The sequence below is a fragment of the Prionailurus viverrinus genome, chromosome F2, assembly GCF_022837055.1.
Source record: "Prionailurus viverrinus isolate Anna chromosome F2, UM_Priviv_1.0, whole genome shotgun sequence".
Lineage (NCBI taxonomy): Eukaryota > Metazoa > Chordata > Mammalia > Carnivora > Felidae > Prionailurus > Prionailurus viverrinus.
This window is the reverse complement of record NC_062578.1, coordinates 2,566,898-2,591,593: the sequence shown is the minus strand read 5'-3', so window position 1 is coordinate 2,591,593 and position 24,696 is coordinate 2,566,898. Positions and strand designations below refer to the sequence as shown.

General features: G+C 37.1%; 1 pseudogene; it reads right to left on the bottom strand.

Moving 5' to 3' along the window:
* Nucleotides 1–7,038: 7,038 nt before the first annotated feature.
* Nucleotides 7,039–24,696, bottom strand: part of LOC125156684 (protein DBF4 homolog A-like) — a 79,634-nt pseudogene continuing 61,976 nt past the window's right edge.

Here is a 24,696-nt window from a genome sequence, read left to right as displayed (position 1 = left end):
TATTGATCCAAATTCTATTGAAGAAATCAATATTAATTTTAATGTGTTATCTCCATAACTGTTTTGATATTCCTTTATGAGAATTTAAAATATATATGCAGAAAAAGATAAATTAGCATAAGATAAACATCCAGTACATCTGTACCACTATTTACATATTAGTTTGGGAATTTATACATCCTGGCTTCTAGCTATACCTAAAATATTTTGTAACATTCTCAGTCTGGAAAGGGCTCTCCACCTAATTGACCTTAGTTCAGATTTTGTGCATGTGCATATCATATACATATATTCACACATGGTCTTATACACACACATGTTTAATTTGTACATTTTTAATTTTAGCTTAAAATATGCCCATATCATGTTACGGCCATTGTGTACTCCCCAAATCCATACACTGAAGTCCTGACCCCTAATAGCTCAGAATTTGAAGACAGGGTCTTCAAAAAGATACTAATATTAAAATTAAGTCGTTAGAGTGAGTCTTAATCCAATATGGCTGGTGTCCTTATGAGAGGAGATTACGAAAGGCACACTCAGAGAGAAGACCTCTCCACAGGAGAAAATGACTATATACCAAGAATGGATATAGAAGAAAGTCCTTCTGGTACCTTGCTCTTGGACTTCTACCTTCCAGAATTGTGAAAAAATAAATTTCTTTTAAGTCTACCAGTCTGTGGTACATTGTTATGGAAGCCCAAGCAAACAAATACATCTTCTATTTCTTTAAAAAACAGTTTAAAGAAAATGAAAAACTGAAGAATCTACAATAAGAAATGAAGTAACTAGATACAAAATTATTCAAGAGTTATCATTTACACAGTAGTAGCATTTATACAGTAGTTCTATTTAAATCACCAAAATGTGCATACACATTTTAGGTATTTATACATGGATTTTTACCTTAATCACCATTTTCAATTTGCTTTATGGCTAAACACAATACAAAATTAAATAGACTCTCTGGCAATTACCTGTCTGTATATTCATTTCCTAAATCCACTTATTTATTAATATATCTCCAGAAAGGGCTAGATATGTTTAATCCTATAGATCTCATATAGGATATATCTCATATAGGATCTAATCTATGATTAGATTATGTTACAATGCAACATACCAAACTGATGACTTTGGATCATTACTCCATTCAACATATTTACACAACTGAGTTCCTTTGAAAGATGAATATATAACAATTATGTAATTGATAACATTATTCTGACCAAACTGAGTATGGGCAGGAAACACTAGTTGAAAGAATAAAACACACCACGATGATAATATGGCCAGTTTCCACTTGAATGCAGTTGAGTTGGGTGATATTGCTGCTCTCAGATGTGTTTCAGTGTGAGCCCCTTTGATTTATACCTTGGAGTTCATCCAGCTTCTTAAATTTTTATGTCTCTTTCCTCCCTTGAAGTTAGGAAATTTTCAGCCATTATCTCTTCAAATAGAACCTCCTCCCCTTTCTCTTTCTTCCCTCCATCTGTAACTCCCATGATGCATATAGTCATTTGTTTGCTAGCGACTCATAAATCCCTTAGGCTGTCTTCAATTATCTTCATTCTTTTCTCTTTTTGTTCTTCTTAATCAAGAATTTCAAATGTCTTTCTTTTTTAGGTTTGTTGATTCTTCTGCTTAATCAAGTCAGTTATTCCTAGTAAAATTTTGAATTTAGTCACTGTATTTGTCCCCGGTCATGTCATGCTGTTCCAGGGTAGAGGACTGGGTTGTAGCTGGCAAACACAACAAGCTTTCTTACCTACTTTGAGGTAGCTTTTGGTTTTTTGCTTGCTTGGGATGCTGCACATCCTATTCTGTTTTGTTTTTTTTTAAATGTCATAAAGACAATTTGCCCTACATATTGTTATTAACTTAGTTTCTCTGTGGGGGGTACCAGGGCCTGGGCTTCTCATCTGTCATCTTACTGATGTCACTCTCAGGTTGTTTTGTTTTTTAAGCATCAAGTCTTAACTATAAGACATTGACAAAAGTAATTTAAAAAGATACAAATGAATGAAAAGGTATTTTGAGCCCATAGATCAGAAAAATTAATAATACCCAAATTAGCCCACAAATTCAGTGCAACATCTACTGAAATTCCAATGGCATTTTCACAGGAAAATAATAATTCTAAAATTTGTATGGAGCCACTGAATACTTCAAAGAGTCAAAGAAATCTTGATAAAGAACAAAGATGGAGGTATCATGCTCTCTGATTTCAAACTATACTACAAAGCTATAATAATCAAACCAGTATGGTACTGGCCTTAAACACAGGTCAATAAAACAGAATTGAAAGTCCCAAAGTAAACCCATACATACAGGGCTATAATTTATGACAAAGGAGCCAAGAAGGTACAATGGAGAAAAAAAACAGTCTTCAATAAATGGTACTGGGAAAACCGGACAGCCAAATGAAAACTAATGAAACCAGAGCGCTCTCTCTCATCATACACAGAAATTAACTCAAAATAGGTAACAGACTTGAATGTAAGACCTAAAACCATAAAAATCCTGGAAGAAATTGTAGGCAATAAGCTCTTTGATGTCAGTCTTAGTGATGTGTTTGTGGATCTGACTTCAAAAGCAAGGGAAACAAAGGCAAAAATAAACACATGGGACTGCATCAAACTAAAAATCTTCTACAGAGTGAAGGGAATGATCACCAAAATTAAAAGATAACTTACTGAATTAGAAAAGTTACTTGTAAATCACATATCTAATAAGGACTTAATATCCAAAATATATACAAAGCTCACAAGAAAAACTCAACAATAAAAAAAATCACACAGCACAATTTAAAGATGGACAGAGAATCTGGATAGACATCTTTTCCTAAGAAGACACACAGATGTCCAACAGGCACATGAAAAGATGTTCACTGTCACTAATAATTAGGGAAAGGAAAATCAAAATCCCAATGCAACATTACCTTACAGGTGTTAGAACTGCTATTATCAAAAAGATAAAAAACACAAGAGTTGGTGAGGGTGTAGAGAAAATGGAACCCCCTTGGTGGGATTGGTGGAAATGTGAAACCATTATGGAAAACAGTACAAAATTGCTTCAAAAAATAGAAAAAGACAAATATTGTACCATCCACCATTTTCGTGTCTGATTGCTTATCCAAAGGATATGAAAATACTAATTTAAAAAGTTGTATGCACCCTTATCCTTCGTTGCAGCATTATTTACAATAGCCAAAATTTGGAAAACAACTCAGGTGTTTTGATGAATGACGTATGAAGAGGACGTGGTATATTCGACAGAATACTACCAAGTCACAAAGACGAATGAGATGTTGCCATTTGCAACAACATGTACGCACCTTGAAGGTACTATGCCAAGTGAACTTAAGTCAGACAGGGAATGACAATACCACACTATTTCACTCACATTTGGAATCTAAACACAAAACAAAAGAAAAGAACAAATAGTACAAAAACACACTTACAGACACGGAGACAGATTGCTCGAAACTAGAGAAGGGGGTGGGAGTGGATTAAAAATGGGTGAAGTGAGTCAATTCTATGGTGATGGATAGTAATTCGATTTTTGGTGGTGGGGATCACTTTGTAGTGTATACAGATGTCATATGTGGTACGTCTGAAACTTGTATGATGCTATATACCAATTTTATGTTCATAACAAAACAAAACTTAGAAAATAATGGTTATGACTGAAAGGAACAAAGCAATAGACCTTACATAGTAAATCGGAAGAGGAATCAACAAAGAAAAAATCAACATACATCTGTTGTAATTTATACATAAAACTGTCTTGAGAAGTTTTGTTAAATTCGCTTTTATCTTATCAATAGTTAGAAAAGCAAAAATAGATAAAAACAGATAAAATAAAATACCCACTTCAGGCAAACATCAAGTCATATGATATTATCTACATAATCAAGCTTTTTCTAACATTAATGAATTTAATGAATTTGGGATATAAGTCACAAAGAAAATAACATAATTTTAGAAGCAGAAGAAAGCCTAGGTCAGATCAAGTCCAATTTTGTTTCTTTAATGATGGGGAAACCCATTTCCAAAGAATGAAATGAAAGTGACAGAGACGCCCAAGGCTGGTGGTGCTCTTCGGACAATTCCGCAAACCCACAATTCCAGAATCATAAAATTACCAACTTTAAAGCATATGGATTATTTTGCTCCTCTAGGCAAATGATGTTCCATGAAATCACTTCACACCTTTGACTCACTAAAGTGCAGAGATTTTTTAAAAACTCTGTTTAAAGCTTCACATTTGAAGCATTACAAAACATAACTTTAAAGGTGGCATTTTGTAATTATAGAAGTTACCTTCTTGAAGGCCTTTTAAGTCTTATATTTAAGAATATCTTTTGGGGCACCTGGGTGGCTCGGTCGGTTGGGCGACCGACTTCCGCTCAGGTCAGGATCTGTTGGTCTGTGAGTTTGAGCCCCCAGTGGGGCTCTGCGCGGACAGCTCGGAGCCTGGAGGCTGCTTCGGCTTCTGTGTCTCCCCCTCTCTCTGCCCCTCCCCTGCTCACGCTCTGTGTCTCTTTGTCTCTCAATAATAAATAAATGTTAAAGAAAATAAAAATAAATAAAAATATGTTTTGTTTGTCGTAGGTTAGTCATACCCCGTCACTCGGGTGGAAAAGAGTGAGGTGAGAATTTCATGCTGTAAAAAAAGGTCTGATTAATAACCAGGTTTTTATTCTATGACCATCACTTTTATTTTTGTGGTTTTTTTTAAAATTTTTTAACGTTTTATTTATTTTTGAGACAGAGAGAGACAGAGCATGAGCAGGGGAGGAGCAGAGAGAGAGGGAGACACAGAATCTGAAACAGGCTCCAGGCTCTGAGCTGTCAACACAGAGCCCAACGCGGGGCTTGAACTCACAGCCTGTGAGATCATGACCTGAGCCGAAGTCAGACGCTTAACCGACCAAGCCACCCAGGCGCCCCTATTTTTGTGTTTTAAAAATGTTTTTGCCTTTATTTTTGAAAGAGAGAGAGAGAGACAAAGGGAGAGAGAATTTGTGAGTCAGGGAGGGGCAGAGAGATAGAATCCCAAGCAAGCCCTGAACAGTCAGCACAGAGCCTGATGCGGGGTTCGAACCCACAAGCTGTGAGATCATGACCTGAGCAAAATTAATAGGTGCTCAGCAGACTGAACCACGCAGACAGCCCTATGACCATTATTTTTAAGTGATGGCATGTGATAGAAGAATTAGCAGCTTACTTTAAAAACATCTGCCTCATTCGTGACTCCGTAAACAACATACATCAATAAACGTAGCTAGTAAAGACCCATCCGATAATGATGAGAATAAAAGCATAGTAACATTAGGTTAATTTCTGAAAGTGTCCAAGTTTACATTGTTATGGAAATGTAATGAAATCATTTGAGGATGGTAAATTTGAGGAATATTCACTTTAAAACGTTTTATTATGCATAAAATGATTTAAAAATTGTTACTAAGTCTAATGGGAAAGAGATTACAACTTAACTTTGGGACTTTCGTCGGACCTGTTAGACTCGTTAGCTTTATCTTGCACAAAAGTTATGCCCTTTTTCATGTATCTTTTGCTTGCCCCCTGGAAAGCAGAATCAATTCCCACTTCCATCAACTTAAAATTGGTTCAGATGTCAAAACAGATAATGTCACATCTAAACTGGAAGGTATGAACGTATTACTCACATCATGGGACACTCTGTGGAGAACATAGTGATACCCAAGCTCATCAAAACTGGCTTGAGTGAAGACAGGTGCTAGGAGCTCTCCTCTTACAGTGAGGGCTGGACTGACCCTTAGGATTCCCAAGCACAATATGCGTTATTTGTAGTTCCTATTCAGCATCGAGGGAAGGATCTCCTGGGCTTTCTAATCCATCTGATGAGTTATGGGGCAAAAGGGAATTGGGTAGAAATGGGGCTTGAAAGTGTCAATAGTCAAAGCATCAAAAACAGAGTTAGATTCTGTCTTGCATCTTGTATGCTATATATTTTACTCTCCACTGGCTAGATGTTTTTGGTCTGTCTTCCAATCCACTGTTTTGTTCTTCATTAGTGCCAAATTTCCGCTTAATTGCTTGTACATTCAGTCTCGCAAGTAATTATAGTTAAAAATTGTTTTCTAAACTATTTAGTGCTATCATTGGAAGATTTGTCCAATGTATTGTCCAAAGTATTTCATTCATAGCACTGTTGGATTTAAAGGCCATGTGACATTTCCATAGAAGCTTCTCCCTTAGGAAAACACAGGGTGGTTGTCCCACTTTGCCTGTAAAATACGCTAGGCTTTCCTAATTCTCAGGTATTTATTAGCAATCCTCACTGACTAAGAGACCTCAGTGTATATTCTCCTGTTTAGATGTCATCAGTTCTAGAAGTGACTTTTTGCTCTCTGTTTTATCTTTTTGTATTTCTCTATGTGTTGAGGCTCCAGGTTAAAACAGGGACTATTTATTGAGGACTCTTAATCTCCCAAAACTTGTGTGTGGGTTAGTTACACTAAATACAAGAAAAATACTGTCAGTTGGAAACACAATACATGTGGCTCCATAGCAGCTTCAGTTCAGCCAAGGTTAGTAATAATCTTTTCTCTTGATGCATGTGAGGAGGCCATGTATCAATGTATGACTGCAATCCATTTTCTCATTAGTATAATAACTACAAAAAAAGTTATTGTGAATGCCTCAAAACATAACAGAAAAGTTAAAGTAAATGCTAACTAAAGAAAAATGGAAGACAGGAACTTGTCTTTGAGTGCATTTATTCATTTGCACTCCTGATTTTTTTTCACTTCTAAAATTTATTTATTTATTTATTTGTTTGTTTGTTTGTTTGTTTGTTTATTTTTTAACGTTTATTTATTTTTGAGAGAGACAGAGCACAAGCGAGGGAGGGGCAGAGAGACAGAGGGAGACAGAGATCCAAAACAGGCCTCCAGGCTCTGGGGCTTGAATTTATGAACCACAAGATCATGAGCTGAGCCAAAGTCGGATGCTTAACCAACTGAGCCACCCAAGTGCCCCGATTTATTTTTTAAGTGTAAAACTCAGTAAATGTAGAAGTTGAAGGCTGACAATAAATTATTTAAATTGTCCTCTTTCCAAATATCTAAACCATCCCATGTACCACTGTTTCCAGTGTAGCTTGTGAAACCCAAAACTTCTGACTTCCATTCACTAGTCTGAAATAAGTCCAGTAGAGATCGTACTGGTGAGGTGCCAATTCTCTTTCCTTCTTGTATACCGAGAAGTTCAGTTCTTTCCATATCTAATACCACAGTTGGTTACATATTTTCTTATTTATTCCTAGTGTTTTAACTTTCTGATGAATCTTACCAAAAGGTAAACTATCCATATTCCCGATTGTCACATTCATTGGGCTCCTCAGGAGGACTTTGGGATGGAGTCTTTGCCGGAACTGTTAGGTGATCCTGTGAACTGTTCATTGCTAACAGATCAGAATCGCGACGAAAGGATGAAGATCCTTTTCCTTCAGATCCTTTGCTGGGAAAAGCACAGTATCTGACTTCTTCTTTGGTTGAGATGCAGTGTTACCTGTATTGACATTAGAAACTTGTACATACACCTGTAGCCTCCATGGACGGTGATCTATCGTTAATTCTTCTAAGTCATTTTTATTTATTATTAACTTATGTCCAGAAATGTCAAGAATACATCCTTATTTATTTTTATGTGGGCATAGATGTGTAAAATTTAGTTTTTTTGTCATTTTCAGCAGGGTTTAACATGTACCATTTACTAGCCATTTTCTCATCAAATCCTCTCAATTCACTTGAAGGGTCAAGGATGCATTCTGAAATAAACACAACTTTTATTCAGGTTCCTGAGTTTCTTTGTACATGAAACTCTGCTCAATTCCCTGTACACTATTTTCTCTGAAGTCTTTCTGAGAAATATGTTGCAATTCCAGCTTTTCTTTTGGTTCAGACTTTTTCAGGATAGTTGCAATAACAGGAGAAAAGGATTTCTATAAAACAGTGCATTTTATTATTTTCTTTTTGGTTATGTCCCTTTCATATTCCTCAAAGTGAAAAATTAACTTAGATACAGTATCATCAACAACTTGACAGAGATTGCTCTGGGCAGTTTCTGGGTTGCTTACTTAGAAGATGAGTTTTGAGATCTTCAAATTTCTGCAAGCAATATTCACCGTATCTTGTTTCTTCTTCTCTTTCAATTGGAGTTGAATTGGGATGCCATCTGCTTGGGTTTTTTAGTTTAAACTAAGCAATCAGCTTTTGGATGCTGGGGGGCTTATCTACATCAAATAGACTGGAATGCTTCTGAATAATTTATAAAAGGCATATTGGTCAACTGAAGACAAAATGGTCTATAAAGTTGGCTTGTATTTTCCATCTTCACAAAAGGTTTTTTGAGTCTACCTGTTCTTGCTTTCTGGGTGCCAATACCTACTCTTTTCCCCATAAATATGAGGAATTTTTACTCACCATGATATGGCATTTGATAGCACACTATAGGAAGGAATAACATCATGGTCCTTGATAGCTATTTCAACCAATGCTTTTCCTCTGCTCAAACGTGCTGAGTCTAGAGACCTAAAAGAATTTCCATCACGGCTGGGATGAGGTGAAGTGGTTTGTGCAGTATGGACTTGGTACAGAAGAAACTCTTACAACGTTTGTGCAAATTTAGCTTCTTTATTTATTTGAGTAACATAACTGATATCTTTGCTGGGAAAGTCTTCACTGCCCTCTCAGCTACCAGATACCAGATATAGTGACAGAAGTCAGTATAAAATGCTTTACCCAAAATGGCTTATATTTGGATTTTTAGAAAGTGCTTATGTTGCTGTGCTCTGATTTTTTTTTTTTAATTTTTTTCAACGTTTATTTATTTTTTTGGGGACAGAGAGAGACAGAGCATGAACGGGGGAGGGGCAGAGAGAGAGGGAGACACAGAATCGGAAACAGGCTCCAGGCTCTGTGCCATCAGCCCAGAGCCCGACGCGGGGCTCAAACTCACGGACCGTGAGATCGTGACCTGGCTGAAGCCGGACGCTTAACCGACTGTGCCACCCAGGAGCCCCTGTGCTCTGATTTTTAAAAAAGATTGTTTTTCAATCAATTTTTTCCAACATTATTAATTTATATAATGATGCAGAATGCAGTCAGGAATTTAACTTGAACAGATACGCTTAAATATTGCCTCTCCCATAATATCTCTAAGTTGAATGTTACCTAGTTTATTTTATTTCTTCTCTATTTTCACGTGCCATAGGCCATTGGTACTTCTTCAGAAAAAAGAAAAAAAATCAATTATATAACTTTAAAGGAATTAGCGCTTTCATATGGTTGTTTCCATTGAATTCAAATTTCTTATACTGTAAATCGTGTTAATTAGTTCATATATGATTTGAAATCAAATACACAATTGACGCTTTTGGAATCTCTGTCTCTGAAATTCTCTTCTTCGTGTATACCTTACCCTTCTAAAGGCAAAACTAAGTAACTCTCCAAAGGAAAGCTCTAGTAACGATCTCTTCCTTAATTTAGAAGTTAGTCCCTCTCTCTCTGCCCCTCCCCCATTCATGCTCTGTCTCTCTGTCCCAAAAATAAAAATAAAAACGTTGGAAAAAAAAATTAAAAAAAAAAAGAAGTTAGGCTGGAGTTAATGATAATTAAACCTTCATCACATATTGTCTAACTTATAATAGTTTTGTAATATAAAAGAGTAAATAATCTAGCAAATCTATTCATTACTAACTCATCTTGCTTTAAACAAGGTGTTTGATTATTGTAATTTGATTTTCATACAGAAAGAGCATGAAACATAGCTATAGGTATGTCTAGTCATATATTCATGGTTTTATTCTAAAAGAAATTGCAGGCCCCCTTGCTGAAATCTGACAGAAATAAGCCAATTATAAGGTTCAGATGTAAAATGTAGATATTGCATCTCTGCGAGACTCCTCACTGTGGTATTCAGTCACTGACATTAAGCAATCTGTCATTTTCCTCAATCATCAAAATCCCATCTGCAGGTGACAGTTGCTGTCAGAGAAGGCTAGAAACAGCTGCTCCCTAATTATGAGGAATACGAATAGAGGGATGTAAGAAAGTCCAAGCTGGATAATTCTTGAGGCTGGCAAAAATGATTGCTAGGGTAGAATGCAACAGCAAAGGAAAATTTGGGGGAGTATTTCTTACAGAGGCTCACCTACACACGAAGAATCTGCTGGCCATGCCCCCTATAGGGGTGTATTTAAATGCTCTTCTAAATGTTAGGTAGACATAAGCAGGTTGCAAGAGCTTTGATTTAAGAATGTTCATTTAACTAGAAATGAATGGTCTCCAAGAACAAGTTTCAGAAAGTTTTCTTCCTCTGGATTATTCATTTGTTTAATTTAAAAGCAAAGATTTGAGCACACTTCCTTTCAACACAGCAATGGCCACTAATGGATCCCACTGCCTGTAACTAATGAAAAAGAATTTTGGCAAGGCATTTCCTTCTTAATCTATAATTTGCCTTTTCACTATCTCTTTCAAAATAGAAATGGGCTTTCCGCAAAGTGTGTTTAACTCTTACACAATACTAGTGGGAATGCAAAATGGAACTGGTACTTCCAATGAAAGAGAATATGTCATTATAAAATTATATATATTACATAATATATATTATACATAACTTTACCTTTGGCTCAGCATTCTAAGAAATTATAGTGAAGATAAAATGCCAAAAAATCAATAAACAAATGTATGCATAATCTTCTTCTTCTTCTTCTTCTTCTTCTTCTTCTTCTTCTTCTTCCTCTTCAATTTACATCCAAGTTAGTTAGCATATGGTGTAGTAATGATTTCAGGAGTAGAATCCAGTAATTCATCCCCTATGTATAATGCCCAGTGCCCATCCCAACAAGTGTCTTCCTTAATGCTCCTTGCCCTTTAGCCTATCCCACCACAAACAACCCCTCCATCAACCCTCTGTTTGTTCTCTATGTTCAATAGTCTTTTATGTTTTGTACCCCTCCTTGCTTTTATATATATATTTTTGCTTCCCTTCCTTATGTTCTTCTGTTATGTATCTTAAATTCCACATATGAATGAAGTCATACGATATTTGTCTTTCACTGACGGACTAATTTCGCTCAGCATAATCCCCTCCAGTTCTATCCATGTTGTTGCAAATGGCAAGATGTCATTCTTTTTGATTGCCGAGTAATGCTCCATTGTATATATATACCACATCTTCTTTATCCGTTTATCTGTCGATGGACATTTGGGCTCTTTCCATTCATTGGCTATTGTTGATAGTGCTGCTATAAACTTGGGATGCCCTTCAAAAGGGCACACCTACATCCTTTGGATAAATACCTCGTATTGCAATTGCTGGGTCGTATGGTAGTTCTATTTTTAATTTTTTGAGGAACATCCATACTATTCTCCAGAGTGGCTGCACCAGTTTGCATTCCCACCAGCAGTGCAAAAGGGTTCCTTTTTCTCTGCATCCTTGCCAACATCTGTCGTTGCCCGAGTTGTTAATTTTAGCCATTCTGACTGGTATGAGGTGGTATCTCGTTGTGATTTTGATTTGTATTTCCCTGATGATGAGTGATGTTGAGCATATTTTCATGTGTCTGTTAGCCATCTGGATGTCTTCTTTGAAAAAAGTGTCTATTCACGTCTTTTGCCTATTTCTTTACAGGATTTTGTTTTTGAGTGTTGAGCTTGATAAGTTCTTTATAAATTTTGGATGCTAATACTTTATCTGATATGTCATTTGCAAATATCGTCTCCCATTTCATTGGCTGCTGTTTAGTTTTGCTGATTGTTTCCTTCGCTGTGTAGAAGGTTTTCATCTTGATGAGGTCTCAAAAGTTCATTTTTGCTTTAGTTTCCCTTGCCTCCAGAGATGTGTTGACTAAGAAGTTGCTGCGGCCAAGGTCAAAGAGGGTTTTGCCTGCTTTTCCCTCTAGGACTTTATGGTTTCCTGTCTCACATTTAGGTCTTTCATTCATTTTGAATTTAGTTTTGTGTCTGGTGTAAGAAAGTGGTCCAGGTTCATTCTTCTGCATGTCGCTGTCCAGTTTTCCCAGCACCATTTGCTAAAGAGACTGTCTTTATTCCACTAGATGTTCTTTCCTGCTTTGTCAAAGATTAGTTTGCCATACATTTGTGGGTCCATTTCTGGGTTCTCTACTCTGTTCCTTTGATCTGAGTGTCTGTTTTTATTCCAGTACCATACTGTGTTTATGATTACAGTTTGTAATACAGCTTGAAGTCCGGGATTGTGATGCCTCCAGCTTTAGTTTTCCTTTTGAGGATTGTTTTGGCTATTCAGGGTCTTTTATGGTTCCATACAAATTTTAGGATTGTTTATTCTAGCTCTGTGAAGAACGATGGTGTTATTTTGATAGGGATTACATAGAATATGTAGATTGCTTTGGGTACTATTGACATTTTAGCAATATTTGTTCTTCCTATCCAGGAGCATGGAATATTTTTCCATTTTTTGTGTCTTTTTCAATTTCTTTCATAAGCTGTCTATACTTTTCAGTGTATATATATTTTTCACCTCTTTGATTAAGTTTATTCCTAGGTATTTTATGGTTTTTGGTGCAACTGTGAATGGGATCAATACCTTGACTTCTCTTTCTGGTTCTTCGTTATTGGTGTGTAGAAATGCAACCAATTTCTGTGCATTGATTTTATATCCTGTGACTTTGCTGAATTCATGGATCAGTTCTAGGAATTTTTTTTGTGGAGTTTTTTGAGTTTTCCATATACAGTATCATGTCGCCTGCAAAAAATAAAAGTTTGACTTCCTCCTTGCTGATTTGGATACCTTTTATTTCTTTGTGTTGTCTGATTGCTGAGGCTAGGACTTTCAGGACTGTGTTGAATAACAGTGGTGAAACTGGACATCCTCTCATTTTCCTGATGGTAGGGGGAAGCACTCTGTTTACACCCATTGAAGATGATATTAGCGGTGGGTCTTTCATATATGGATTTTATGATATTTTTTTTTTAAAGGGAAATCTCCATTTGGGAGGATGCCTCCCTCTCCGAACCAGAAAGAGGATCATTCCACGTCCAGAAACTTATCAATGGGGAAGGCGCTGATTTATTTTATTTTATTTATTTTTGGGACAGAGAGAGACAGAGCATGAACGGGGGAGGGGCAGAGAGAGAGGGAGACACAGAATCAGAAACAGGCTCCAGGCTCTGAGCCATCAGCCCAGAGCCCGACGCGGGGCTCGAACTCACGGACCGCGAGATCGTGACCTGGCTGAAGTCGGACGACGCTTAACCGACTGCGCCACCCAGGCGCCCCTGGCTTTTATGATATTGAGGTATGATTCTTCTATTACTACTTTCTTGAGAGTTTTTTATCAAGAAAGAATAACTGTATTTTGTCAAATGCTTTCTCTGTATCTGTTAAGAGGATCATGTCATTCTTGTCCTTTCTTTTATTGATGTGATGTATCACATTGATTGATTTGTGGATATTGAACCAGCCCTGAAAACCAGGTATAAATCCCACTTAATCATGGTGAATAATTCTTTTAATGTATTGTTGGATCTGGTTGGCTATTATCTTGTTGAAAATTTTTGCATCCATGTTCATCAGGGAAATTGGTCTATGGTTCTCCTTTTTAGTGGGGTCTTTGTCAGGTTTTGGAATCAAGGTAATGTTGGACTCATCAAATGATTTTGGAAGTTTTCCTTCCATTTCTATTTTTTGGAGCAGTTTCAAAAGAATAGGTCTTAACTCTTCTTTAAATGTTTGGTGTAATTCCACATGGAAAGCCATCCGGACCTGGACTCTTGTTTGTTAGGACATTTTGATTACTGATTTAATTTCTTTACTGGTTATGGGTCTGTGGAAATTTTTTATTTCTTCCTGTTTCCGGTTTGGTAGTTTATATGTTTCTAGGAATTTTTCCATTTCTTCCAGATTTCCCAAATTAGAGGCATATAGTTGCTCATAATATTCTCTTTTTATTGTTTGTATTTCTGCTATGTCTGTTGTGATCTTTCCTCTTTCATTCTTGATTTTATTTATTTGGGTCCTTTCCTTTTTCTTTTTGGTCATACTGGCTAGATTATTTTATCTCTGCAAAAAGGGATTTTATGCTTTTTTCAAGTATAGTATTCTTATTATCATGATTCTAAATTCGAGTTGAGATATCTTGCTTCTATCATTGTTGATTAAGTCCTTGGCTGTCATTTCTTCCTTCTTTTTTGGGGGGTGAATTCTTTCAGTTTGTCGTTTTGGAAGAATAAAAATAACTAATAAAAATTCAAAATCAAAAAATTAAAAACAACACAAACAATCAAATAAAGGAAGCTAGATCCTAGATGTGTTTTGGTATGGTTGTTGAAAAAAGCTTGATAGAATGAGGAAAAACAGAAAAAAAAGAAAAGAAAACATATAAAAATTAAAAAGTGAATACAATAAAATAGAATAAAATGAAATGAAGTAAAATAGGATAAAAAATCTATAAAAAATTGAAAGAATATAGTAAAAATTTAAGAATTGGTAAAAGTGGAAAATAAAAATAAAATCTTTCTTCTTCTGTATCCAACAATAAAGAAAGAAAAAGAAAAATGAATAGATGGACCAGTAAGCAGAATGAAATCCTTATGAAATTACATCCGGTTTCCCCTAGAAGTCAAACTATGAAGAATTTTATAGTCCACACACTAAGCAGGAGAGATTGCCACTAGGTGGCAATGCTTGGCTTACTGGGGTGGATTATTGTGGCACGTGAGCACATGTATGGACATGTGTGGGGGGGTGAAAATGGGGTCACCCAGCATCCTAGTCTCTAGCGCCAGAACTCTGTGCCCTCACCGGCGACAATCAAGCACCCCTCCTTTGTCTCTGGCTTCTGACCATTCCCTGCTTCTACACTGTTGTGTCCAAGCTGTCTGCCTGCCGGGGGACACCTCCTTGCTGAATTTTCATCACAGATGGAGCTGTGATTCCAAACCCCTCACTTCTGAGGGCCCGGTGACATCGATTTACTCTGACCCGCTGGGGGAGGGTCTCCCTGAGCAATGGCTGGGTTTTGGCTTCTCCCTGGGAATGCTCCTGTGATTGCACAGCTACAGAGGCTAACAGATTGTGGCCGGGTGCCAGCTTGCCCCAGAAAGAGTTCATGTGATTGCATAGCGGCGGTAGTTCAGCGATTATAGCAAATCACAACACACAACTGATGCCAATCACCACACCCTGGCGTCTTTGTTCCAATACCAGCAATTGTCTGTCCTCTGAGGCCTGCTGGGACCTTTGCCTATGGGGTAGCCACATGACCTCTACCAAATGCCCTCCTAGCAGGGGAACCACTTCTCCCCATGTCGCCGATGGACCCCTTGGACCTTGCTGCCTTCTCCTGGGGATTTGCCCTTCCCACCAAAGCACTGCCAGGTATTGAGCTCCAGAATTTCTGGCTCTGGTCTCCCCTGTCTATAGAGTCCTAATGGTATTGAAACCTTCTCCTTCTCCTTTCTTCCTTTCTTGTTCAGTCACTTCCACTTTTTCTCTTTCGCTCCAGCTACTTTTGGGGAGAGTGTTTTTCCTGTACTCTCCCTTCTGTCTCCCTCCTCTCCACAAAAACATTTCCCTACCCTTTGTGGCTTATCTCTCCCCCAGTTTACCTCTCCATGCATGTACCTGCCAAGTTCTGTGGCTCAAGTTATGCAGATTGTTGTGTTAATCCTCAGATCGGTTTTCTAGGTGTGCAAAAGGGTTTGGTGCTGATCTAGCTGCATTTCAAGGATGAGAGATGCACAGAACTTCCATGCTGCTCTGCCATCTTGGCCCCTCTCCTGCATAATACTATTCTTAAACTCAATTTTAAATGATAAAGATCAGAAAGAATTTAAATGTCCATTAATAATTAATAAATTATGATATAGCCATACAATGTAGTACACAAAGCTCTATGGACTATTATGGCAAAATCTCCACGAGTCATTATGAGATTTAAAAAATAAGATTAAAGATATCCACATAATTTGAATATTATTGTTTTGAATACCTAAGAAGGAAGAAAGGTAAACATATGTATTCACACATGCATATACATGTATGTGTGTATATATATAAATATATATATATATATTTCAAGTTTATTTCAGATGACTTTATTAACAAGTGACTATGTTGAGTTTTCCTTCCAAGTAACTAGGATAGTTTGGAAGGACATGCATATCAGTGCAGGAAAACTGGTGAACCTGAATCACATGACTGGGCAGGATATCAAGCTCTCTTGTGAATTATCTTCTCTTTTATCTTTAAGTTTTCAATTATTTTATTTGAGTACAGTTGACACAAAGTGTTACATTAGTTTCAGGTATACGACATACTGATTCAACAAGTTTATGCGTTGTGCTATGTTCTCCATAAGTGTAGCCACCTTCTGTCCTCCTACATTGGTATTAAAGCATCATTGACAATGCTGTGCCTTTTATTCCCATGGCTTATTCATTCTGTGACCAGAAGCTTGTATCTCCCTCTCCCTTCACTCATTTTTCTCTATCTCCACCACCTTGCCTCTGGCAGCCTTCAGTTTGCTCTCTGCATTTATAGGACTGATTCTGCTTTTTATTTATTCATTTGTTTAGATTCCACTTATGAGTGAAATAATATGGTATTTTCCTTCTCAGTCTGACTTATTTCACTTAGCATAATACCCTGTAGTTCCACCTATGTTGTCTCAGCAAGCATGACCTCTTTTTTATGGCTGCATAATATTCTACTGCGTATATATACGGCATCTTCCTTATCTATTGATGGACCCTGAAGTTGTTTGCATATTTTGGCTATCGTAAATAATTCTGCAGTAAACATAGAGGTTCATATATCTTTTCAAATTATGTTTTCATTTTCTTGGTGTAAATATTCACTTATATGTTAAAAATGGTTATTTATACCTCCTTCTGTGATAGAATAACTGTACTAGAATTTCCCTGCAACTGAAAGTGAACTAACAAAATATACAAAGCATCGATGTTTAGACCTTACAAAATTAGAAGCACAGGACTATTTCTCAGAGCAGGGAAATCCATGAGTTGAGGCCAGTATATTCTTTGGATCTCCGCATAGATAAAATTTCCTGGAGTTGAAACAATGAACAGACGTGGAACACAAGGAGGTTGTCATGATCCAACTGTACTGAGGAGACAGAAATCATAAGTAGGGGCTCTGACACCTGGGTCTATTGGGGAAGTTCACTAGAGAAAGACCAGAGCTGGGAGAGGGAAAGATGGAATTCTCTATCAACATTCCACTAGGATCCTTGGCTGCGTCTTATCTGTCATACAGGTGCAGCAGCTTGGGTTGACAACAGAATGAAAATGGTAGAGATTGTGCACGCTAGGAAACACAGGAGTTTCAGACCAGCCAGAGTGGCAAAATCTTACCACGTGTCTGAAATATTCAAATAAGACAGTAGAATGGCTACACTGAAGACGAAGAAATGTACTAAAATAAGGATTCTTGAAGGCTGTAAGACATTCTAAAACCATGTCTCAACAAGATCATTTTAATCTGCAAGTAAACCAAAACTGGGGGGGGGGGATATTCATAATACCCATATTTGATCTTCAATCTGTCTCCAAAATAACAATGTTCACAAATATTTAGAAAACAAATTAAATTTAAAACAAGAAAAAAAGCAATAAAAATGTGCAAAGATGTGAAGAGAAACCTCACAGAAGATATACGAGCAGACAAAATACCCTTGAAAAAAATGCTCACCTTCCTTAGAGATCAGATAAATGAAAAGTAATCACATCACTTTCACTAGCATGGCTAACATTAAAAGTCTGGATCATTGAAAAGTTTTTTGACTGGGGCGCCTGGGTGGCGCAGTCGGTTGAGCGTCCGACTTCAGCCAGGTCACGATCTCGCGGTCCGGGAGTTCGAGCCCCGCGTCAGGCTCTGGGCTGATGGCTCAGAGCCTGGAGCCTGTTTCCAATTCTGTGTCTCCCTCTCTCTCTGCCCCTCCCCCGTTCATGCTCTGTCTCTCTCTGTCCCAAAAATAAATTAAAAAAAAAAAGTTTTTTGAGGACTTTGAACAACTGACGTTGCTAAAATTGTTGACTGGAGTGTAAATGGAATTTGGTAGCTTTTTTGGTAATCCCAAGCCTACGCCACCCCAGGAACTAGCAATTTAGGAACTCTGCTACTTGAACGGATCGAAAGGCAACGAAAGCACGTGTCCTCAAAAAGATGTGGGCAAGATTGCTCATGGCATTTTGTTCAGAATCACTTCAAACTGGAACCCCCTTGTTGGTCAATATGTATTCTGGATTGAATTGTATCCCCGAAGTTGGTTGAGGCCCTACCCCCCAGTGTGCCTGTACTTGTAGATAGGGCCAAAAAGGAGGTAGTTAAGGAAATACGGTCATTATGTGAGTGGGGCTTTTTCCTAAGATGATTAATATCCGTATAAGAAAAGGCACCAGAGGTGTCACTCTCTCTGCCATGTGAGAAAACAGTGAAAGAGCACCCCACCCGTCTGCAAGCCGGAAAGAAGGTCTACCAAGAGCTCACTATACTGGCACTCCGATCTTGGACTTCCAGCCTCCAGAATTCTGAGAAAATAAATTCCTGCTGTGTAGGCCACCTAATCTACAGTGTTGTGTTACAGCCCCTGGGCCAATACAAGATGTAGAAAGAAAAATAAACTGTTATAAATAAATAGAGAAGACAAAAATGTTTAAACGTATCTATAGGTAATGCAGGCATCAGCATAGTCTAATGTCAACGACGTCACATTGAGTAAAATCAACCAAACATTAAAGAATATGTGCAACAGAATTTCAGTTTCATTAATTTCTACAGGGACAGAGGCCAGCCCAGTGATTGAGACGAACGAGGGTGGGTGATTGACAATAAAGGGGAAATTTCCGGGATGATGAAATCCCTGTCTTCATTGGAGGACTAGTTACATGGATAATCTTTTTAGCGAATTTGGATTTCTATAAAGCTACATAATTTTCATGGGTCAAAGAAAGACAATCCTAAATTTTAAAGCTGGAGGAGACTTCAGACTTAATCTGGCCGCTTCTTTATTTTAATGAAGCGAAAGCAATGATTCCCCATCATGTTTTACTGGCTAAGTCAGAACAATTATCAAACATTTTTTTTGATTGCAGGGTAGTATTGTTTGTTTTTATTAGATTTTATTTGTTTTTACTTTGTTGTCTTTGATAAGAGGACATTTTACATATTTTTAATAGTCACCTGCAACACCATAAATAAAATAGCAAAATTTCTGGTTACTAAAAAAATCTGAAACTAAGAAAATAAAGTTATTTCTTTATTGCACTGTCATTCAGAGGATGTTCTCTTATTTACTGTCTATATGAGTTTGAACAGGTGGTGCTATTTATCAGTGACTTGTTTCTTTTATTTACGTTTTAAATTGTCATCTGCAAAATGAGAAAGGCCATACTCCCTTAACGGGTTGATTTTGAAAATTACATGAGATAAAACATTTAAATCTTATCAAATGATACTTGACATATTATAAACACTCAGTAAATGATACATAATAATGAAATACATAAATATTTGTGTATTTTGGATGTCTGTGCCAATTCTAATTTTTGTAATTCTCTCAAATATAAAAATGATAAAGCATCCTTTCATTCAAATAAAAAAAACTAATTCAGAGTTATGGAAAGAGTATTTTCTCTGGAGTAGAAACAAAAACAAACAAAAAAAAACCCACAAAAAACCAGTTCGTCAAATTATCCAGAAAAATTCAATTGTTGAATGGGAAAATATTTTGCAATGCCTAACGTATTAGCAAACCCACAAACTGTAGGTTTCTTCCCATTTGTTTGTGTTTTTTTTTCCAACCACAAACAAATGAAAGATAGTACTTACATGATAACATAAATATGGCAGCAGAAATACAAGTGAAAAAAAAAAGAAATTTGCCAAAAGACACATACTGGAACAGCCTCTAAAAGAAATGTTCTCAGTTGCACATTAGAAGACCACAAGGTGAAGGGATCTCACGCAATTTTTTATGGCCAGCAATGGGAATAATCTATGTCTGTAATAGTCCAACAAAAATGTGCTCAGTAGATCAGGGATGAAAAGCCAGGAAAAAAATAAGGAAAATTGAGGAGTAAAAAAATTGATATAAATTATTCAAAATGCTAATTTTTGTATGATATGAAAACTTTAATTTCAAAGTAATCTCAGCATTTGTTTAGGTATAAATACAACAGGTATTTATTGAGTGTCTCCCAACAACACTGGAAAGTAAGCATTTATAGATGAAGATATTGAAATTCAGAAAAGCTTAACAAATTGCTCTAAATTACACACTTGGTATTTACAAAGCCAGGGCTAGAATTTTAATTGACTGACATAAAAAATAGTGACGGATAACAACACAGTCATTAAAATTCCAACGCCTAAACAATCATTGCATCATTGTTAAATCTGTAAAGATGTAAAATCAATGAAATAAACATACACCTCCTGGATGGAGTCAGTTTCACTTACTATAATAATAGTTTGAAGCTTAGCTTACCGATTTAGCCAGTATTGTTATTTACCTTGACAACAGTTGTTATTTTGTGTAATTATTGCTGAGCTCTATAGTTAATTATTATTATTTTTTGTTTACAGCTGCAATCCAATAAACATTTCTGAATGGCTTTAGAGTAGAGCAGTGGCTAAACTGTTTTGAAGAAAGAGAACTTTCATCATTGGTAAAGTCTGCAAATAGATCAAATGATTTAAGGACTTGTTCAGATGATATATTTGTTTGATCTCTTGAAAAAGAGCTCCCATCAGGGGGCATATTTACTGACGAATTTTCCTTTGAGAAGTCAGTTATAAAGACAGAAGACAAGGCCGCTTTTATTTATCGTATGTGGTGGTGATGGAAGAGCGGGCATATTTGTAATTTATATCTCAAGATGGAAGTACTACACGTCCTATACTTCCACACCTCGATCCTACTGGTTGTGTCTGAGCTCTGGCAGGGAAAGAGTCTATTTATACACGTGGAGACTGGACGATAGAACAGCAAATGTGGAGGCATGCCGGGAAGGCCCGTGGCCGACCTAGTCTGCAAAGATGCTCTGCAGTGAGCGTAGAGAGATAACACTGGATTGGAACTGAGAGCCACGTGGATGTGCTCACAACCACATTCCAGTGCTAGGGATACAAAGCAAAGAGAGAGCGTCTCTTGGGTTTTTCTTTTTCCTTTTCTTTCTTGCTTTCCTTTTTTTTTTTTTTTTTTTTTTTGTAATTGGCACTAGATTGTGTTGCCCTTGACTTAAATGACAAAGGCTGATTGTGGGAGAAAACACAACATGTTGCTTTAGACTTATCAAAGTTGGGGTTGTCTGTTCCTTGACTGTCTGGGTATTGTCTTCCCAATGCTCAAATCCCTTGCTTTTATAAGCACCCTAACATTGGTCAGGTCCCTTCTTCCCTGACGCAGCTCATAGTGTTCCAGGAGGCTATTATGACTTCTGTCTCTAAGATGCAGCCCAGACTCACTCTAGCCAGAAACTCCTGTGTCTTGCTACCATTTATTCTTTCAGTGTTGGATATGATCCATTTTTAGCCAATGGACCTTGAGAAAACTTTTAATGAGGGTTTATGGGGAGTGAAACTTTTTTGTCTGGAAAACCTACCAAAAGCAACTCTGGATGAAGAAAAGTGTTATAAGAACTCCTCATGCTATTTAGTTAAATTCTGTCAGAGGAGGACTCTTTACATCTTTACCATCTCATGATATATTAACAAGAACTAAAAGAACAGGCTCAATGCCTCTCATGTAAACTATCTGAAAACTGTCAATATCAGCAAACGGGTGTCTACCGAAGGCATCTTCCTCTCCGTAACACAAAACCCTTCATTGGTCCAGGAAGCACATTTGTCTGCTGGCAGACTGGGAACCTGCCCAAAAGTCATCAAAATAGGACAAGACAAAGTCAAGTTGCAAAGACCTTAGCACTTTTACACTGCTGTGCAAGAGAATAAATGCAAAATTTTCTCCCCAAAGACAAAGTAGAAAGCCAAGGTAATTGCTACCATTCATCTTGTGACCATAAGAGGAAGCCAGTCTTAAGAAGAAAAGCTGAGTGAGAGATGAAAAGAAATTGGTCTCCATGTCACTGTTGAACTGCTGAATCAAACCAACCCTGAAGCTGTTCCTAACTCTGATGTGTAGTCCTTTATTGCCTAAGCCATCTGGAGTTGATGTTTCTGCAATTTATGAGAAAATAAAGCCTATTAAGCATATACAAAAGAAGATATCATGCAGACGATTGGATATATATATATATATATATGCGTATATATATGTACGCATATATATGTATGTATATATATATGTACGCATATATATGTATATATATGCGTATATATAGCCTAGAACCACTTAGGGGAGAAGCATAAGATGTTATAGTTACTCACTGTGAACTGACTCCAGCATGAAAGTCACGGGCTTGAAGAAGGATACCAAGAGACATACGTGGACAGCAGGACGCTCTTCTCTAATCAGTATGGGAGACTCATTTTGCTGCTTCCAAAGGCTACACAGTCCCCAAACCCACTGGCAAGTTAGTGGACAGAACAATTAGTTTGGGATTGGAACCCTTTATAGAAATGCGGCTAAAAATAAGTCACGAAGATGTTCTTAATTATCTTTTTTTTAATTGGGAAATTTAGCATACTGGCATTTATCTGTCTGAGAAGTTATTATTATGGTTGCAGACATATTTTATGCTTACTATTATTCAACCATAGTTCCACCAGAAGTTGGACAAGTACTCTATTTTTTGTAATCTGAATGAAACCCACTGTTTCTCGTACCTTGCACCTTCTCCTTTGTCATACTGTCAGTCATGATTAAAAGCATTAATTGCTCAAATGAGAAAACGTAATGTTCCTCACATTATTTTAGCCACCAGGGTATCTCCACTTCGCTTCCTGGATTTCCCAGGAGATCCGTCTCTTCTTCTCCATTTCCCTTACCCCTCTGTCTATTTTCCTACACAGGGGTTTTTCTGGTGTTCTCATTTCCCATCCTACTTTTTAGATGATCACCAGGATGATTATTCTAATTTATGTGATCCTCCTGCCTTAAAATATAAACGTCATTTTTATCACTTGCAATGTGAAATCTAACTTTCTCAGAACTGAAAAAAAAAATCATGCACGTACCCTAACTTAACAGGATGAGGTGATGTCACAAAATTGTATTTCAGGCATAGGAATACCTTCTGGGTAACAGATGCAGGAATGCTTTCAAAAACCTCTTATCTGCAACGGTGACAGCATTCATTAACAACACTTCCCCTGACACTTCCTTGCTGAGCAATCTTCTACAGTGACTCTGCAAGACCTTGTCCAGGTGTGCTATCCTCTGTGCAGGGGTGCCTCCTCTTGCTCCCTACAAACAAGAGAGATAAAGTGTTTTCTAGAGAAAACCTTACCAGAAATGCTAAAGGGAGTTCTTCAAGCTGAAACAAAAGAACGTAAGTCAGGAAGAGGAAAACATACACAAATATAAAAAACACTGGTAAGGTAAATACAGAGGTAACTTCAGAATACTCTAATGTGGCAATGGTGGTGGTTAAATCACTCATAACTCTACTGTGAACATTAAAAGGCAGATGTATTAAAAATAGCTAGAAAGATAATAAATTGTTAGTGTATACTAATGTAGAAAGAAAGTGTGATTTCAAAACTATAAAAGACGTGTGGGGAAGGTAACAATGTACAGCTTTCGTATGTGTTTGAAGCTAACTTGTTATAGCTTAGAATAGACTGTTATAAGATGTCTTATATAAGCCTCATGTTAACCACAAAGCAAAAACATATAGTCTCTACAAAAACATAAAGAGAAATGAATCAAAGCATGCCATTATGGAAAATCATGACATCACAGAGGAAGACAGCAAGAGAAGTACAGGGGGACAAAGAGATTAGAAAAAAAAAGACAAAATGGCAGTAGAAATTCAGACCTATCAGTAATGAACGTAAATGCAAATAACCTAATTCTCCAGTTAAAACACATACAGTGGCTGAATGAAACCCATCTACATGCTGTCTAGACACATCATCTTTAAGGACAAACATAGATTAAAAATGATGTGATGGAAAAAGACACTCCATATAAATGGAAACCAAAAGAAAGCAGGGACAGCTGTACTTGTGTCAGACAAAATAGACTTTATAATTTTGTTGCTGCTGTTTATTTATGTTTGAGAGCCAGAGAGAGAGAGAGAGAGAGCGGAGAGAGACTGAGACACAGAATCCGAAGTAGGCTCTAGGCTCCGAGCTGTCAGTACAGAGCCCAACCTGGGACCCCCAACTTACAGGCTGCAGGATCATGACCTGAGCCAAAGCCAAACACTTAACCGACTGGGCCACCCAAGCGTCCCAGACAGACTTTAAGCCAAAACAGTAATGAGAGACCAAGAAGTTCATCATACATTGGTAAAGGAGTCAATCCATCAAGGGGATATAACATTAGTAAATATTTATTCAACCAGCATGGAAGTAACTAAATATAAAAAAGAAATATTCATAGATCTGGACAGAGAAAATAGACTGTAATACAATGATATTAGAAGACTTAACTACCCCTTTTCAACAACAGATAGTCAGAAAATCAGTAAAAATTGGACTTAAACTATACATTGGACTAGATGGACCA